Source organism: Equus asinus, unplaced genomic scaffold, assembly GCF_041296235.1.
Source record: "Equus asinus isolate D_3611 breed Donkey unplaced genomic scaffold, EquAss-T2T_v2 contig_2, whole genome shotgun sequence".
NCBI lineage: Eukaryota > Metazoa > Chordata > Mammalia > Perissodactyla > Equidae > Equus > Equus asinus.
The window spans coordinates 190,044-206,740 of NW_027224849.1; the positions used below are offsets into that span (position 1 = coordinate 190,044).

A 16,697-nucleotide genomic window follows, 5' to 3' on the forward strand; every position below is an offset into this window, starting at 1 on the left:
GTAATGGATGAGATCATTTGCAAATCTATGGCTGAGGAAATTTTGAGGACACTCAAATCTCATCAGGGTTATTTGGAGTTAATACTTAAAGAGCTGAAACTTAGTCTGCTTAAAAAAAAAAAGAGCTTCTCAGAGGGAAGATGGATGACACCAGCCCTAGGAGAAAAGGGCACTGAAGAACAAGAATTTATTCTGTTTATCTAGCACCATCCTTGGAACTCTGACACCCCTGCTGTGGACTGAATTGTGTCGCAGCAAATTCTAACCTCCAGTGTGATGGTATTTAGAGGTAGGGCCTTTGGGAGGTGACTAGGTTTAGACGAGTCTTGAGGGTGGGGCTCTCATGATGGGATTAGTGTCTTATAAGAAGAGACCAGAGAGGCTGCACACTCTGCCCCAAACCCCTCTATTTCCCCACCATGTGAGGACACAGGGAGAGGAGGCTATCGGCAAGCCAGGAAGAGAGCCCTCATCAGAGCTTAATCGTGCTGGCACCCTCCTGTTGGACTTCAAGTGTCTAGAACTGTGAGAAAGTCAACGTCTGCTGTTTAAGCCCCTCCGTCTATGGTGTTTTGCTGTAGTAGCCCGCGCTGACTGAGACAGATGAAGCAGTCTAAGATCTGAACTCTTAAGTGGCAAGGAGTTTTCTGATACTGGAAGAGGATCTCCTGATTTGGTCAACAAACATTTATTAAATGCCTACTGTGTTCCATGCCCTGTGCAAAGTGCTGAGGATTCAAAGATGACCAAGGCAAGGCTCCCACCCCTAAGGGGCTGATTTAATAGGAGACAAACCTGTAAAAAAAAAAAAAAAACTGAAAAAAGGTTCTAAGTCCTCTGACAGAAGTGTGTGTAGGGTACATACAGCCTTCTTTCAGGCACCCAGAGGTTAAAGTAACCCTTTCTATCTGTGGTTGGGGTGGAGTAAATTAGCTTGGTGGGAGTCAACACTCTGTATCAAGTTAACTCTGAGTTCACCAACCAAGTCAAGAGCTGTGACTTAGGATGTGGTGATGAACCTGAGACTTCACACGGTGAGCCCTGCAGAGGCCAGTACTGGACAGAGTCACAGAGATTTAGACAGTGGCCATCCACCGAGGAGAGGGAGGAAAGAGCTTGCTGCCTGCTGTGCAAAATGGAACACGCTATCGGCAGGGGCTTAGTGGGCTCTTCAACTATTTCTTCACACTGAAGTTCCATTTCTGATACTTCTTTGGGGACTTGGATATTTATAATAACATTCTCATTTACTTATACTAACTGTACTTTGTATAAGTTAGTAAGTATTCAAAGCCTGGTACTTAAACTACTGGTGAAGGTGGGAACGAGCGCTAACTGCTGCGCCCTTCGGTCTCACGTGCCCTTTGCTGTCCAGGTCCTCATCGTCCCCCATGTCCCAGCCGAGGCCACCCCCTGGATTAGCTGGGGGCTCCTGCTGCGAGCTCCCTAGCACTCCTGTACTTCTTGCCTCACAGCACTTATCACACCATTCTTCAATCTCTTGTTTAATTGTCTCTCTCTTCTATCAGACTGTCAGATCCTTAAGGACACGAACAATATTAGTCTTAATAATGTGCCTGGGTCACCAAAGCCCTTTAGTAAGTATTTGTTGAATGGATCTAGTTTCAGAGTCTGTGAAAGTGGAGGACCAGACGAGCATTCGGTTTATGGTACCACCAAGGGGCACCTAACCAACGAAGTGCAGTTTGAAACATCTGTCTGAACTTTGGCATGAATTAACCCAGTCCAAACTGACAGCACAAACACTAAGGGAATATATTACCATGGAGTAACCAGTGTCAGGCTGACATAAAAATTAAGCCTGTTAAGGCTTCATATTGTGTTAGCTTAATAAGAATTAAGCTAGTTTTGGACAGGGGTGAAAGTCATGGTGGCAGTGGCTGGAATGGTAGTCTAATGACGAGAGGAGTGGACAGGCTATATGCAGATCAGCTTGGTGGGATCAGAAGATTCTAATTCATTCATTTAATACGTATTTAATATCTCCTTCAAGATTAGCTTCAACTTCAAATTCTAGATTAAAGAGTTTAGATGGGAAGTGATAAGTAATAAACGCTTCAGGTATACAGCATGATAAAAGGTGTAAACTGTATTTAAACATGATTATTCTAGCAACTAGGCAGGAGTTGACCTAGACTAAAGAGAAACTTACGGGTGATACACAAAAGCCAAGATGGTCTGTTGAATAAGTGGGATAAAATATGACCTATGCAGATAAGCCTTTCTTCTAATATCATCTCTGTTGTCATGTCACAACGTCTGAAATTCCTGCCACAGAAGTCAGTTTTTTGGTCAAAGGTACTATCTTTAGAAAGCCCTTGTTAACATGCAAGAACATGCTACTAAGTGATGGTAACACCCAATACAATGGTACCTCTGACTCCCAAATCTGATCTTTCCATCTTCATAGGAATGTGAATGTTTATTGACAGACACTTCTCAGCTTCCTCATAGCTGGGTGTGGTTATCACCAATAGAAGGTAAGAGAAGAGATGTGTCTAACTTCCTCACAACTTTCTTAAAAATAAATTGCTTGCCTTGGACTTTCTTTTTTCCTTCTTCCTGAAGGCTAGAAAGGAGACATGGGAGAGATCTACTTCCAACCTGTGTCCTAAGCTAGGGCGTGGCGGAACATCAAGACAGAAGGACACAAATCGGGGCTGGCCTGGTGACGCAGCGGTTAAGTTCGCACATTCCACTTTGGCGGCCCCAGGGTTCGCTGGTTCGGATCCTGGGTGCGGACATGGCACCACTTGGCAAGCCATGCTGTGGCAGGCGTCCCACATATAAAGTAGAGGAAGATGGGCACAGATGTTAGCTCAGGGCCAGCCTTCCTCAGCAAAAAGAGTAGGATTGGCAGCAGATGTTAGCTAATCTTCCTCCGAAAAAAAAAAGGACACAAATCTCAGTAGACCTCATGAGCAGAGTAACCCTGTCAGCATCGACCAGGCAGCCAGTTTCATGAGAGGTAAATAAATTTCCATTTTCTTTTAAGTACTGTATTTCTTGTTTCTTCATTATAGCAGCTTAACTTACCCTGATTAATATGATATTCTTGAGAGTGGCATAGATTTGAAAATTGGCTCTCTGTCACCTAGAGAACAGGAAGAGCCTGAAGACGTGGGTCACAAGAAACAACTAAGAAAGGGCTAGACCAGGGCACGTCTTAGCGGGAGGCAAACTCAGAGGGGCCACTGAAGTGGGGGACTCTGTGGAGCCAGGCAGGAAGTTGAATGAGGGCTTTTGTCATCCAAATAGGTGCAAGAGGAAGAGCCAATGAAGATACTTTGTGTACATAAAAATTTTGGTGGGGCCAATCAGTTACAATACTTCACAGAAAGGTAGTAAGAGGGGCAGAAATGGAGAAGAGGCAGATTAACAGGGAAAGCGAGGGGAGAAACTGATGAGAGATTACAATGTATTTAAAAAGAAAAGAGGATCCAAAAACAACTCAAGGCATGAGAGGCTAGGTGGCCACGCATCATAAAACTGTGGCGGCAACAGTCACTCAGAGCGAGCTGTTGGCCAGCAGAACGCCACACCGAACTCGGTCTTTCCCCTGTTAATCTGATATCGTGGTAGTACATTAAAGAGTATTTCTCCCCACACAGATTAAGATAATGATGGAGTGTTTGAAGCAAAAAGAAGAAGATAGAGAAATCAGGCTAGAAATGTAGAACATTACCACCTACATGGAAAGGGTAATGGCTGAAAATGCTGTTTAAAGAAATAACCACACTTTAAGTTCTGTTACATTTTAAGCTTAAATATTATATATTTCAATATCTATCTTGATAAAAGCAGCCTCTGGTACAGCTTTCTAATCATATATTTAGCATTCTCTCTTTTCACCTCTAAACTTCTTCAGAGGGCTCTCCTCGAACTTCTCCATCATTATTTTGATGTGCAGCTTTCTGGAGAAGCCTGGGGCCCAGCAAACCAATGAGGAGACTTCCAATTGGGGCTGTGATGAGGATGGACAAAAATGCCACTGTCAACACATCCATTCCATATTCTTCTAATTGTTTCTCTCCATGTGACCTTGCTGTGTCCAAGGCCACGGATCCTATTGCAGCCTGTAAAAGTTTAATGGTAAAGTTGGACACAGGCATATAAGACAGGCACATAGAAAAAAGGTGAATTATTTTATCATTTGCAAAAACAAACTGCTTGTTCTTTTGTTCAACTAAGAAAGTTCTTTCTTTCAAAGTGTACTGCAATTGGTTTTGGTATTCTGAAAATTCTCCTGCCCTGGCATGGGGAAGGGATGGTGATTCATATGTACTTAGTTGCAGAAGGCAGGGTTACAAAAATATCAGGCAAATATATTTCAAAACACAAGGTAAATACAGCCTCATGATATAATTGACTATAAGACGATTCTGTATACTAAATTCCTTATGAGTAAAGAAAGTCACTGGTCATCTCACTCTTTTATCTTCAGGAATCTGGAATTAAAAAAGAACAAGATGAAAAAGTGCAGTGAGCCCTGTGGCCGAGTGGTTAAGTTTGCATATTCCACTTCAGCGGCTGAGAGTTTTGCTAGTTTGGGGGTGGACATGGTACCGCTCATCAGGCCATGCTGAGGCGGCGTCCCACATAGCGCAACCAGAGGCACTCACAACTAGAATGCACAACTGTGTACTGAGGGGCTTTGGGGAGAAGAAGAAGAAGAAAAAAGAAGATTGGCAGCAGATGTTAGCTCAGATACCAATCTTTTAAAAAAAGTTTAGTGATACTTACTGGAAGATGGCAAAGTTTTAAATGAAAAAACATAAGAATATGTATTGCTATAGAGCTAAACTAATTGTTAAACATAAAGAAACCTGAAAGTGGTAGGCACTGTCAAAACTTGAAGGTAATCTTATTAGGTATTTGGTGAACTCTTTGCCTTAGGTCTTGGTGAAATGTTTTATTTAAAATTTGTCTACTGGGAAGTATTATGAAAACCTTCATTTTCTTTTAGAGGCAAAATGCCATATTAGTGCACTTGGGAAAATAATATATTAATCAATCTGGTTATTCCCTTATTCCACAAAACACAACAATGTTGTCCTCTAGGACAATGAATCAGAAGAGAGAATGCTGGTGTGGATGAGACACAATGGCAGAGACTACTAATTGCCCACAAATATCTGAATGCCCCTTTTCCCTTCTAAACTAGAACTCCTGAGTGTTAGCTGGTCACATTGCTGTCCAAACCAAGACTTTTTTTCATCCTTCTTTGCAACTAGATGAAGCTATATATCTAAGTTCTGGCCACTGAGAGGTGAGCAGAAGTGATAAATGCTACTTTTGGATTGTTCCCTGAAGAGAAATGGACACTTGCACATCATTCTTTTTCCCCTTCCCCCTGATGAGAAATGGTGAACTGATGGAAGGCACATGCTGAGGACAGTGTCACCCTGCCAGCTCTGGAGTGTCCATGCTGGACTGCTGGTGGGAGAGAAGGAAAAATCTATCTCACTTAGTCCCTGTATGTGAGGGCTCTTTGTTATTTCAGGTTCCTTGTACCATAACTAATTCAACATTTCAAGAATTCTTGGCAAGAACTGCACTCATTACAATGTATATTTCTCTTTCAGTTCTCCGTTGTGTGTGTATGTTTTGAGGTTTGTAGGTATGCTGATTTAAAATATATTGTGATTTAAAATATATTTCTTACAGCAGGTCATGGACCAAAAAGTTTGAAGAACACTAATATGGAAAAAAACATACAAGAAAGTCTTGTTTCTTAGGCAGTGGCAAAAGAAGAAAAAAGAAAATTCCATACAATACTTGCTTCACAGTACATACATTATTCACCACATCCAAGATAATTTCTCCTTATTATAAATTTGCTTTGACAGCAGGAAAGTGCTGTCTTTCAAATTTTAACCTTTAGAAACAAATCTTTCAAACCAAAGCTACTAGAGTAATTATTTTGATAGTTACCTAATAAAGTTACCAGAAGTAGTGTAGAAGCTGGAGACACTGAGGGAGAAACTATTCCACTTATTGTACCATATAAACCTCACAGTATTCTTAGCCATTATGTCCCAGACATCTTTCAAAGTCTGATGAAAAAAAAACTTCTCTGGGATAATGCCCAAACCTATAGCCACACCAAATCTGGCATATAGTTACAGAGCATACACAACCCTCAAAGTTTCCTAAATTAAAAATATCTGATTTTCATCTCATGAAATAGAAATTTACATATTTAAATAATTGCAAAATAATCAAGGATGCAACAGTTAGATCTTGTTTGCTATAATTAGTCTGAAAATATACAATACAATCAGGGCTATTTGCAACAAATGATAATCTATACAGTTCTAATTTAATTAGCAATTATAGGTATTCTACCAAATGCATGGTCAATAATTTCAAGCACCTGTTAGTGCCTTGTTAGAGTGCACAAATTTTGGGTCATGTGATTGAGACAACTGACAGGAAGTACAGCTAGTTTGAAAAATTTAATATTAACTAATAATCTAGGAAATCAATAAAGCATTTTCTGAGTTGTTTCTCAATAAATCTTTCTCCATTATATATAAAGACCGAGGTTGAGCATAACTGATCATCAATCATATTGACAGTGAAGTATTTCCAAACACTAACATGGGCCGCGCTATTTCTGTTTCACTCTCTTCTTAGAAGACATCAAAACGAAAAATCTCTAGGTGATTCAGAGAGCTCTGACTGATGAAAATTCAAACTCTTCCCTCCCTCTACTACTGCTTTCTAGTAACATAGGGATTTATTGGATTTTCAGTTGTACCCTGGAGATCTAAAGAAATTTAAATGAGCCATCATATTAAAGGAATCAGCATACCAAAAATAAAACTTTTAGAGTAGATTAGTAAAAATTCTTTTCATAAATCAAACTTGTTACTTTTGTTCACCAAATTTGGACAAGCCCTCTTATTCAAAATTTTAAGGGATCATATTGAAATAGGAGTTAAGATCCATCATTACCTGGACTGTGGCCTTTGGAAGCCATGCAAATGAAATAAATATCTTTTCCTTTATGTTAAAACCAGCAAAACACACCATCAGAAATGTAGTCAAAATTCGTATCAGTACTGCAATACCCAGGGTGGCAACACAAAGGCCTGTAAGAAATACTCAATTTTTAGACATAACGAAATACTGGGGAAGAAATGGAATCTCCTGATTATTGATTCAAAATTCTATCAACAGAAATAATCTAAAAACATTAAAAAATTAAAAAGACAAAAATGATTAGGCATAATTTGTCAAAACATCAATATTAAGGATCAATCAGACCATTTGTTTAAAAGAAGGTATTTGCCCTAAATTAAAGCCAGAAATTAACTAAATATATTTGAATTTCCACAAAGGAGATTTGAATGTTATTTATCTTATGCTTTATAGCAAGAACCACACTTTTTCCCATGTGTTTATTTAACAAGAATTTATTAAACTATAACTACGCATAACAGAATTTGGACTAGGTTCTGATACCCAAACACGCATAACGTACAGACTTTGCCTCCATGAACTCCAAAGTCAGAGGAAGACAGAAACATAAAGAACCAAAAGGTGAGTGCAGTGTAAATATACCGGTAAGAGGGCGCAGAAGAGAAAAAACTTAATATTTTCATCAAAGTGGTTGAGAATTCTTTACAGAGGATAAGACCAGAGGTGATATTCAAAATATTTATCAGCAAGTATGGAGGCAATCAGGCAGTCAGAAGAGAGCTGGCTGGGCACTGACCAGTCAGAATAGACACTGGCTTCTACACCTGTTTCCCCATACTGGTGTGTGCACTGACTGCCCATCACCCTGGCTGATGTGTACAGCTACTTCGTTCAGTCCTTCAGAATCCTTTGCTGATAAAGGTAAGTTCATTCTGATTTGCAAAATAAGAGATTGTGACTAGGGCAAGGCAAGCTACCGGACCTGAGAAAGGCAAAGCTAAGGTGAGTACTAGGTAATAGGGTGGTTTTTGAAAAAGTAACATTTGTTGAGTGCTTGCTCTGTGCTAGGTTCTGTATTAAGCTTTAAATGCATCTCTTTACTTAGTCTTTACAACCTGTGGAGTAATTATTCTCACTTTACAGTTGAAAAAAAATGAAGATCAGAAAGGATAAATAACTTTCTCAAGTTCAAGAGGCTGGTAAAACACCAGACAGACATTGCTTGATGCTCTATTGTGAATCTGCAACATGGTTTCTTTATGAAAAGGTTCTGTGGCTCTTTATTGGAGGGTATTTTTCCCAGCGTGGTAGATTTTCAAAAGTATTTGTTGCCTTAAGTACAAGATACAAAAGGGACGATCCCATTCCCAGGAGGGAGCAGTCTGGGGAGGATGATGAGGAAGCCTTGGACACACTGAGCCTCAAGTTTTGTGGGATTTACAAGTGGTGATGTCCAAGCAGCAACTGGCTATGTTGAATTCGAGATAAAGATTTTGCAATTACATAGTTTATAATCGAAGCCACTGAGTGTAGCTGAGCTCAGAGAAATGATACCCAGCGTGAAGTGTAGAAATCTTTTGAAAGAACTTGGAGGAAGAGCAGCACTTAAGCCATATATAGTGTAAAGGAAGACTCAGAGGGCACTGGAAAATGTAAAAATTCAACGTAAAAAGTGTTGTAAAGAGGTCAATAGCGTCCAATGCTGCTGAGAGATCAAGTCAAGTCAAGACTAACACGTATTTCGTGTATCCAGCAATACGACCGTGGTGAGGGCGGGGCTGGTTGTGGAATGGGGCAGAAGCTGGGCTGAAATGTTCTGAGGGAGGGCATGAGAGTTGAAATGGAAAAGGGGGACACAGTTACCTCTTTAGAAAAGTTTGAAAAGAGGAAGAGAGAGAGAGAGTGGTAGGTGAGGGGGGAAGTGAAATGAAGAAGGGATATATATATATATATGTATATATATTTATTCAAATTTTGACTGTGGTAAAATACACGTAAAATTTACCATCTTAACAATTTTTAAGTGTACAGTTCAGCAGCATTAAGTTAAACACTCACATTTTTGTGCAACCAATCTCCAGAACATTTTCATCTTGCAAAGCTGAAACTCTACACCCATTAAACAGCAAGTCCCCATTTCCCCGCCTAAACCCTGGCAGCCACCGCTCTCCTTTCTGTCCTTATGAATTTGACTCCTCTGGATGCCTCACAGGAGTGGGATCATGCGGGATTTGTCTTTCTGTAACTGGCTTATCTTACCCAGTGTAATGTCCTCAGGTTCATCTATGTTGTCACATGCGTCAGAATAGAAAGATACTATTTTAAGATAGGAGAGATTAAAATCTGTTTCAATTCTGCAGAAGAGAAAGCTGTGACAAGGATATCTGAAGATGTGTCAGAAAAAGGGGAGACTCTGTGTGAGATCTAGAAGGAGGTGGCAGGGATGGGATCCCTAGTATGGACGGAATAATACTGTGATGCAAGAAAAGAAGGAAATAATGAGTACAGGTCTTTCTTGATGTACGATGGGGTTACATCCTGATAAACCAATCATAAGTTGAAAGTCAACTTTAAGTCAAAATATTGTAAGTCAAAAATACACTTTGGGCTGGCCTGGTGGCATAGTGGTTAAGTTCGCACCTGCCGCTTCAGCAGCCCAGGGTTCCCAGGCTTGGATCCCAGGTGTGGACCTAGCACCGCTCTCAAGTCATGCCGTGGCGGTATCCCACATACAAATTAGAAGAAGACTGGCACAGGTGTTAGCTCAGCGACAATCTTCCTCAAGCAAAAAGAGGAAGATTGGCAACAGATGTTAGCTCAGGGCCAATCTTCCTCACCAAAAGAAAGAAAGAAAGAAAGAAAAAGAAAAAAATGCATTTAATACACCTAACCTACCAAATATCATACCTTAGCCTAGCCTACCTTAAATGTACTAGGAACACTTACATTAGCCTACAGTTAGGCAATCATCCAATACAAAGCCTATTTGATAATAAAATGTTCACTATCTTATGTAATTTCTTGAATACTTACTGAAACTGAGAAACAGAAAGGGTAGAAGTGTATGGGTCGTTTGCCCTCATGATCCTGTGGTGACTAGAGCTGCAGCTCACTGGCGGCTGCCCAGCATCTCGAGAAAGGATCATATGGCATATCGCTAGCCGGGGAAAAGATCAAAATTCAAAATTCGAAGTATGGTTTCTAATGACTGCATATCACTTTCATACCATGGTAAAGTCAAAAAATCCTAAGTCAAACCATCGTCAGTCGGGGACCATCTGTATACGTGTACAAATTAATTTTTGAGTATGGTACTAAAAGTCAACAGTTTTAATATGATGGCTTTTGAATGTATGAATGAATAAAAGAATGAATGAACAAACATTTCTATCCCATGGATACATATTATAGAACTGCCTAATTATCTTTAAAATTCTGGCCCTTGATCAGGACAAGCCTAGATGAACATTCTTATCGTTGGAAAAAAATTTTAAGGCCTGCATTTTCTTGATAGTAGTTAAGAGCGACACTTTTCTTTACAAGCAACAATATTTAAGGCATAAAATTTACTGTCTTAGATTGACAAACATTCTTTTCTAACCAACTGCTTAAAAGATCAGTATTAACTTTTTATATAATTGTGACAATGGGAACCACCAAATATAAACCTACTACAGATACTACAACTGAATATAAAAAGTTGATTTTAGCAAAAACACTACTTTGAAATTCTCACCCACAGTTTCTGGTCTGAGAGATGCAATAGATACCTCTGCTCCAATCAGTCCAAAGAGAAGGGGCTGGAAGATATCCCAGGCCACTGCAATAATCTTTTCAACCTCTGCCTAAAAGAAACACACATACACATACAGGGATTTTTATTATGTGAAGTTAGAAGATCTAAGAATTTTACTAATTTGAAATCTGAGTCAATTTGACCTGAGATAGGCTTTATCTATGTGGCATCTATAAATAAGAAGGTAGCTAGAATACAGCAAAAAATTGCATAAAGATACTTCTAACAGTTAAGGTATTACATAAGGTGCGTTGGTGTTGGTTTGCAAAAGGATGTTAACTATAAAGAATCTCATCAAGTCATCTCAGGAGGACTTCGACTTCTGAATACATGATGTGTGTGTCCATAATACTTAGTATTACTTTATAGTTAATTTTCACTCAACAATATGATTAAAAGATCTTGTAATATTTATACATATATCTAGAAATGCACCTTATTGCTGCATAATAATGTATGATATGGAAGTACCATAGTTTATTCAACCATTTCTTTATTAATAGACCTTTAAGTTGTTTCCAATTTTATTTTATTATAAAAGAATACTGTTTATGACTATCTCAAATCATGCACAAAAATAAAATTCCGGTATAGTGAAGTGCTGTGCCAGTTATTAACTTACTGCCCCTCGGCTCCAAATCCTCCTTTCAATTGTTGCTCTGCAGAAGATGGAGCCAGGGGCTGGCCCAGTGGCCGAGTAGTTAAGTTCGCGCGCTCTGCTTTGGCGGCCGCGGGTTTCGCCAGTTCGATTTCTGGATGTGGACGTGGCGCTGCTCAACAAGCCATGCTGGGGTGGCATCCCGCATGCCACAACTGGAAGGACCCACAACTAAAAACACACAACTATGTACCGGGGGGCTTGGGAAAAATAAAATCTCAAAAAAAAAAAAAAAAGAAGATGGAGCTGGACCCTTTTAAGTCTTTCCCCTTTGCTAGCTGGACCATATTAAATTTTGCCACTAGAGGGCGCCCAAGAGCTACTCCAAGAGGAAGGCGCTCGTCTGGTTCGGTGGCTCCTCCTAGCAGGATGCTTCCGCACCGGGTCCTGCAGCCCGGGTGGCTTCTCCAGAGCCAGGCTCCTAGGGTGTATGGCGGCCAGCAGCACTCAGCGGTCAGCAGCTGCCCCCAGCCTCCTCCTCGGGTGATTTCATAGCCAACTGCCCTGGGCAACATACCACCCCATACACCTTTAGAGGGTAGATTTCCAGCAACTTCTGCAGGCAGGGTACCATGGTGACTTCTCTGCCATCCAGTGAACCAAGGCTCTAACAAGGCTTGGATTCTCAGCCCTGGGTGCCGAAGTAGGTGGGGTGGGGTGGGGAGGTGGAAGCGGATGCTGCATCTCAGCCCTAGGGGTTTATAGCTGCTATTCCTATATTCTTTAGGGGCCTCTTTACATCTTACAAGACAATCCCTAGTATGGTTAATAATAAGCTTTCCCTATTCCAGTTACTATATGGTTTCTCATTCCTTCTAAGACCCTAATTGATATAAGTACTAACTTTATGACACACAATACAAAAACCCTTGGAAAAGATTGACATAATTGACTAGAATAAAACGAAAATATTTTGTGGCAAAAGAAACCATAAAAAAGGATAGGTGACAAACCAGGGGAAAATATCTGTACCATGTGTAACAGAATAAGGAGCAATATCCAATCAATAAGAAAAAGACATAGAACCTAATCGAAAAATGGGCAAGGCATACACACAAGTAATTTGTACCAGAAGAAACACAAGGGCCAAAAAACATGAGATACTAAAACTCAGTAATCAGAGAAACACAAATTAAAATGATATACCATATATTTTTTTGGGGGGGGAGCCATCATATTGGAAAAAAACACTAAAAAGTTTTAATAATGTCTAGTATTTATAAGACTGTAAGGAAACTAAGCAATTGGTAGGAGAGCAAATTGATAATGCTTTTTTTGTAGGGCAATTTAGCAGTACCCTTAACAGTGTCTAAGAATTTACATTTAACAGATTTTTTCAATCAACTAATAAGAATCTATGTTTTTGAACGACATTTTAACATTTTTTTACCATTTTTACACATCTAAGGATCTATACTTTCATTTACGTACTCAGCAGTTTGACAAAGGAGGATTACCTCGTTTCCCTATTTTCTTAATTTTTGTTATTTCTGGTATGTTTATTAAGGTGAAGATTCTATTTCCTCTTAGTTTATAAATGTTTAAAGACACCGTATATGAGGGGTTGGTTGATTTATTTATATAGTTCTATTCCTATATCATTATAAAGTTATGTTTTCACATCGTAAGGAATCAGATCATGACTGAGGTTCAAATTCTGCCACACACCAACTGCAAGCCACTCGCCTCTCAGCACCTAATTTTCCTCATTTGTAAAATGAGAGGTTTACATTAGATAACGTCCAAGATCCTTTATCACTTAATGACAGTGAATCGTCTGCCAAACTAAGGTCCAGATGCCACCCTTCTACATATCTTTAAATTTTACTTTTTAATTTAGTTTTTAGAGTATATCATAGCTAAAGTTCAGACTTTAGCTGATATCCATAGTTGTAAAGAACAAAAATCAACTCTATTAATTTTAGGTTACTTAGCCTTCTGTTGCCATGACTAATGGCTTAACAGAAGTCCTCGAAAGTATTTCATGTACTGAGAACTCCAATGAAGGCAGAGGCATATTGAGTTTTCTCTATCAAATTGTTTTTATTTCTAAACTTGGACAAAGGCCACAATTTGGTTTTTTTTTTTTTTCTCGCTGAGGAAGATTCGCCCTGAGCCAACATCAGTTGCCAGTCTTCCTCTATTTTGTATGTGAGCTGCTGTCACAGCATGGCCACTGATAGACAAGTGGTGTACATCTGTGCCTGGGAACTGAACCCAGACCACCAAAGCGGAGCATGCTGAACTTAATCACTAGACCACCAGGGCTGGCCCCACGATTTGGTTTTTGATTGTAATACTGTAGACTAATTTAATATCAGACATGGCCCTATATATTGTAAAACTTAAAGATGAGAGAGGAGCCACAATGTACCTTCTTGTGGGTTTTTTTGTAACTTCAAAACTAAAATGAATCTGTTTATAAAGAAAATAGAGGGGCTGGCCCCGTGGTGTGGTAGTTAAGTTTGGCACACTCCACTTTGGTGGCCCAGGTTTGCAGGTTCAGATCCCAGGCGTGGACCTACACCATTCATCAGCCATGCTGTGGTGGTGACCCACATACAAAGTAGAGGAAGACTGGTGCAGATGTTAGCTCAGTGACAATCTTCCCCAAGCAAAAATAAAAAGAAGAAGATTGGCAATGGATATTAGCTCAGGGTGAATCTTCCTCAGGAAAAAAAAAAGAAAGAAAAAGGAGTCATCAAATAGGCTAAGTACAAAAGAAGACATGAGTTCAGAGGAATGAAGACTGTGGTGTCCACTGAAAGTTAAGGCCACTTTACCTATCTGTATGCACCATTAGTAAGAATCTTCAACAATGGAAATCACTTTCCATTATGGACAAAAAGAGAAAGTTAAGAGAAACAGAAGTTTCATCATGAGTTAAATATCTACTTAAGCTGACACTTCTCTTCTTAGAGAGAAGATTTCAAGATTCAGAAGATTGAAAATATATCAAGAAAAACATCCTGTAGCTGTTAAAGTCATCAGAAGAAGCACTGCATTTGAAAACAGATGAAAAATATAGATGAAAAAGGCCTTAAAAAAGTGAGTGCATTTGAATACAATAATGGCAAGATTATAAGGAAAACCAAGCAGGAAAGTATGAGATAATGTCAGAAAACTACAGGCGCAAACAAAATTTTATAAAATATTGTAGCTTGTCAAAGCATAATTCAACAACAATATAGCTACAGCACTGAGTTTACAAGTGTTTTATTTCCATTTTCCCACATAATAGCCACAATAATTCTTTAGTGATTATTATTATTTTTTTCAGTGTACAGTTGAGGAAACTGAGTATTAGAGAAGGTAAGTGACTTGCTTGGGATTACACATCTAGACAGTAGAATCTCTGGGACTGGAATCCCAATTTCCATAGATTAAATTTTATGCTCTTTTTATTACATTGTGCTGCTCAGAGATAGTCATAAAAATTATTAGTGTGTTCTGACTAAGCACTTTGCCTTATATAGATTATTTCACTTAATCCTCCACTCTATGAAGTTGTTGCTATTATCATTCCCCACTTGAGAGATATGGAAATCGAAGACTGAGAAGTCAGATACTTTGTACATGGGCATACAGCTACTCAGGTGTAGGGCTGAGCTTAATCCAGGAAGTCTGAGTGCTCAGACCCTATGCTACACCATGGAACAAGGAGGAAAAGCAGTCCAAAACCTGGACTCATTGATTTGGTGCCTCCAGAAGTAGGGACTTGCCTGAGTACTAAATTAGAAAAGATATGGAGAGTGTCTGCCATATAAGTGATTCAATGAAGGTTTTTTTACCCTGTCTTTAGGAAATCATTTTCATATACTCAAACAGTGTGTTTTCATCCTGGCTCTGCCACTTATTAGCTTGGTGACCTTAGGCACTCTATCTACTATCTCTAGGCCTTGGTATCCTCATTTGTAAAATGGGTCTCATATCTACCTCTCAAGGTTATTGCAAAGAATAAATGAGATAACATAGGTAAGATTTCACTAGGAAAGGAATCTTTAAGAAAAAATAAACTGAGGAAAGGTCATAATAAGAGATTGATAGATCGGACCACGTGAAACTATAAGATATTTGTGTGTTAAAAATGAACAATAAAAAAAGGCACAAAGGGCTAATATCGTATATATAATCAGTACATTCAACTTTAGGAGATAATGGACAAAAAACCTATCAAAGAAAAAGAAAAAATACAAATAGCTAAATATATGAAAAAGCATTCAATTTTATTGTTAAGCAAGGAGGCATAAAACAAAAAAAGATACCACTTTTGACTATCAGTAAGGATAAAAATTAAAAACAATAATATTCTAAGGCAGTGTTTCACAAAGTGTGGTCCCCAGGGAAGCAGCATCAGCATCACCTGGTAACTGATCAGAAGTACACATTCTCAGGCCCCACCGTAGTCTAACTAAATCAGAAATTCGGGAGTGGGGTCCACAAGTCCAATTTAACAAGACTTCCAGGTGGTGCTAAAGTTGGATAAACATTATTCTAAGCTGATGACGATGTAATGATATAGGTACCTCACATATTACTGGTGGAAAAGTAAATGGATACAACTCTAGAAAGCAACCAGTTTGGTAATACGTGTCAAAAACCTAAAAATGTTCATGTTATTTGACCCAAAAAATTTAGCATTAAGAATCTGCCCTAAGGAAACGATATTGGATTTCAGCATAATTTAAAATAGCAGAGACTGGTTTTAAAAAGCTTATGGTGCATCCACGTGTGTGTGTGTGTGTGTGTGTGTGTGTGTAAAGAGACATACATAGGAGATTAACCAGAGGTAAATATGAAAAAAAAAGCTGTCAGTTCTCTCTCCGGGTTTTGGGATTACATTGATCTTCTATGTAATCAGCCAGGCTGCTGGCAATTCAGGCAAAGTTATGGCAAATGCAGAAAAACAGATGATTTGTTTGGTTTATAACGGTCTTTTCTACATGACTCACATCCTCGTTTTCTGAAGAATCGTGTAACCGGAACTGGCCGGGCCCCCTCCCTTGTCTTCTGCGCGAGTGGCTCACGTCCACTTGCGGTGGGCACCCGTCTTCCCCTCGACGTCTGTTGCTAAAACTACTCTTTTATGTTCTATTCCAAATGATATGGTTCCTTTTCACTGTTTATTTTTTATCCTATCATTTATTAATTTACAAACAATCTGAAATTGCAAAGTTTGGAAGTATAATGTTTTTAATACACTTGCTATATGTTATTCGAATAGATGTCGAAACATAAAAACGTGCCCTGCACAATGATGGTATATTCTGGTCACTTTGGAGTCGATAAACCTGA

General features: G+C 39.1%; 1 pseudogene; it reads right to left on the reverse strand.

Moving 5' to 3' along the window:
- Nucleotides 1-3,766: 3,766 nt before the first annotated feature.
- Nucleotides 3,767-16,697, reverse strand: part of LOC139043313 (sodium/hydrogen exchanger 9B2-like) — a 52,073-nt pseudogene continuing 39,142 nt past the window's right edge.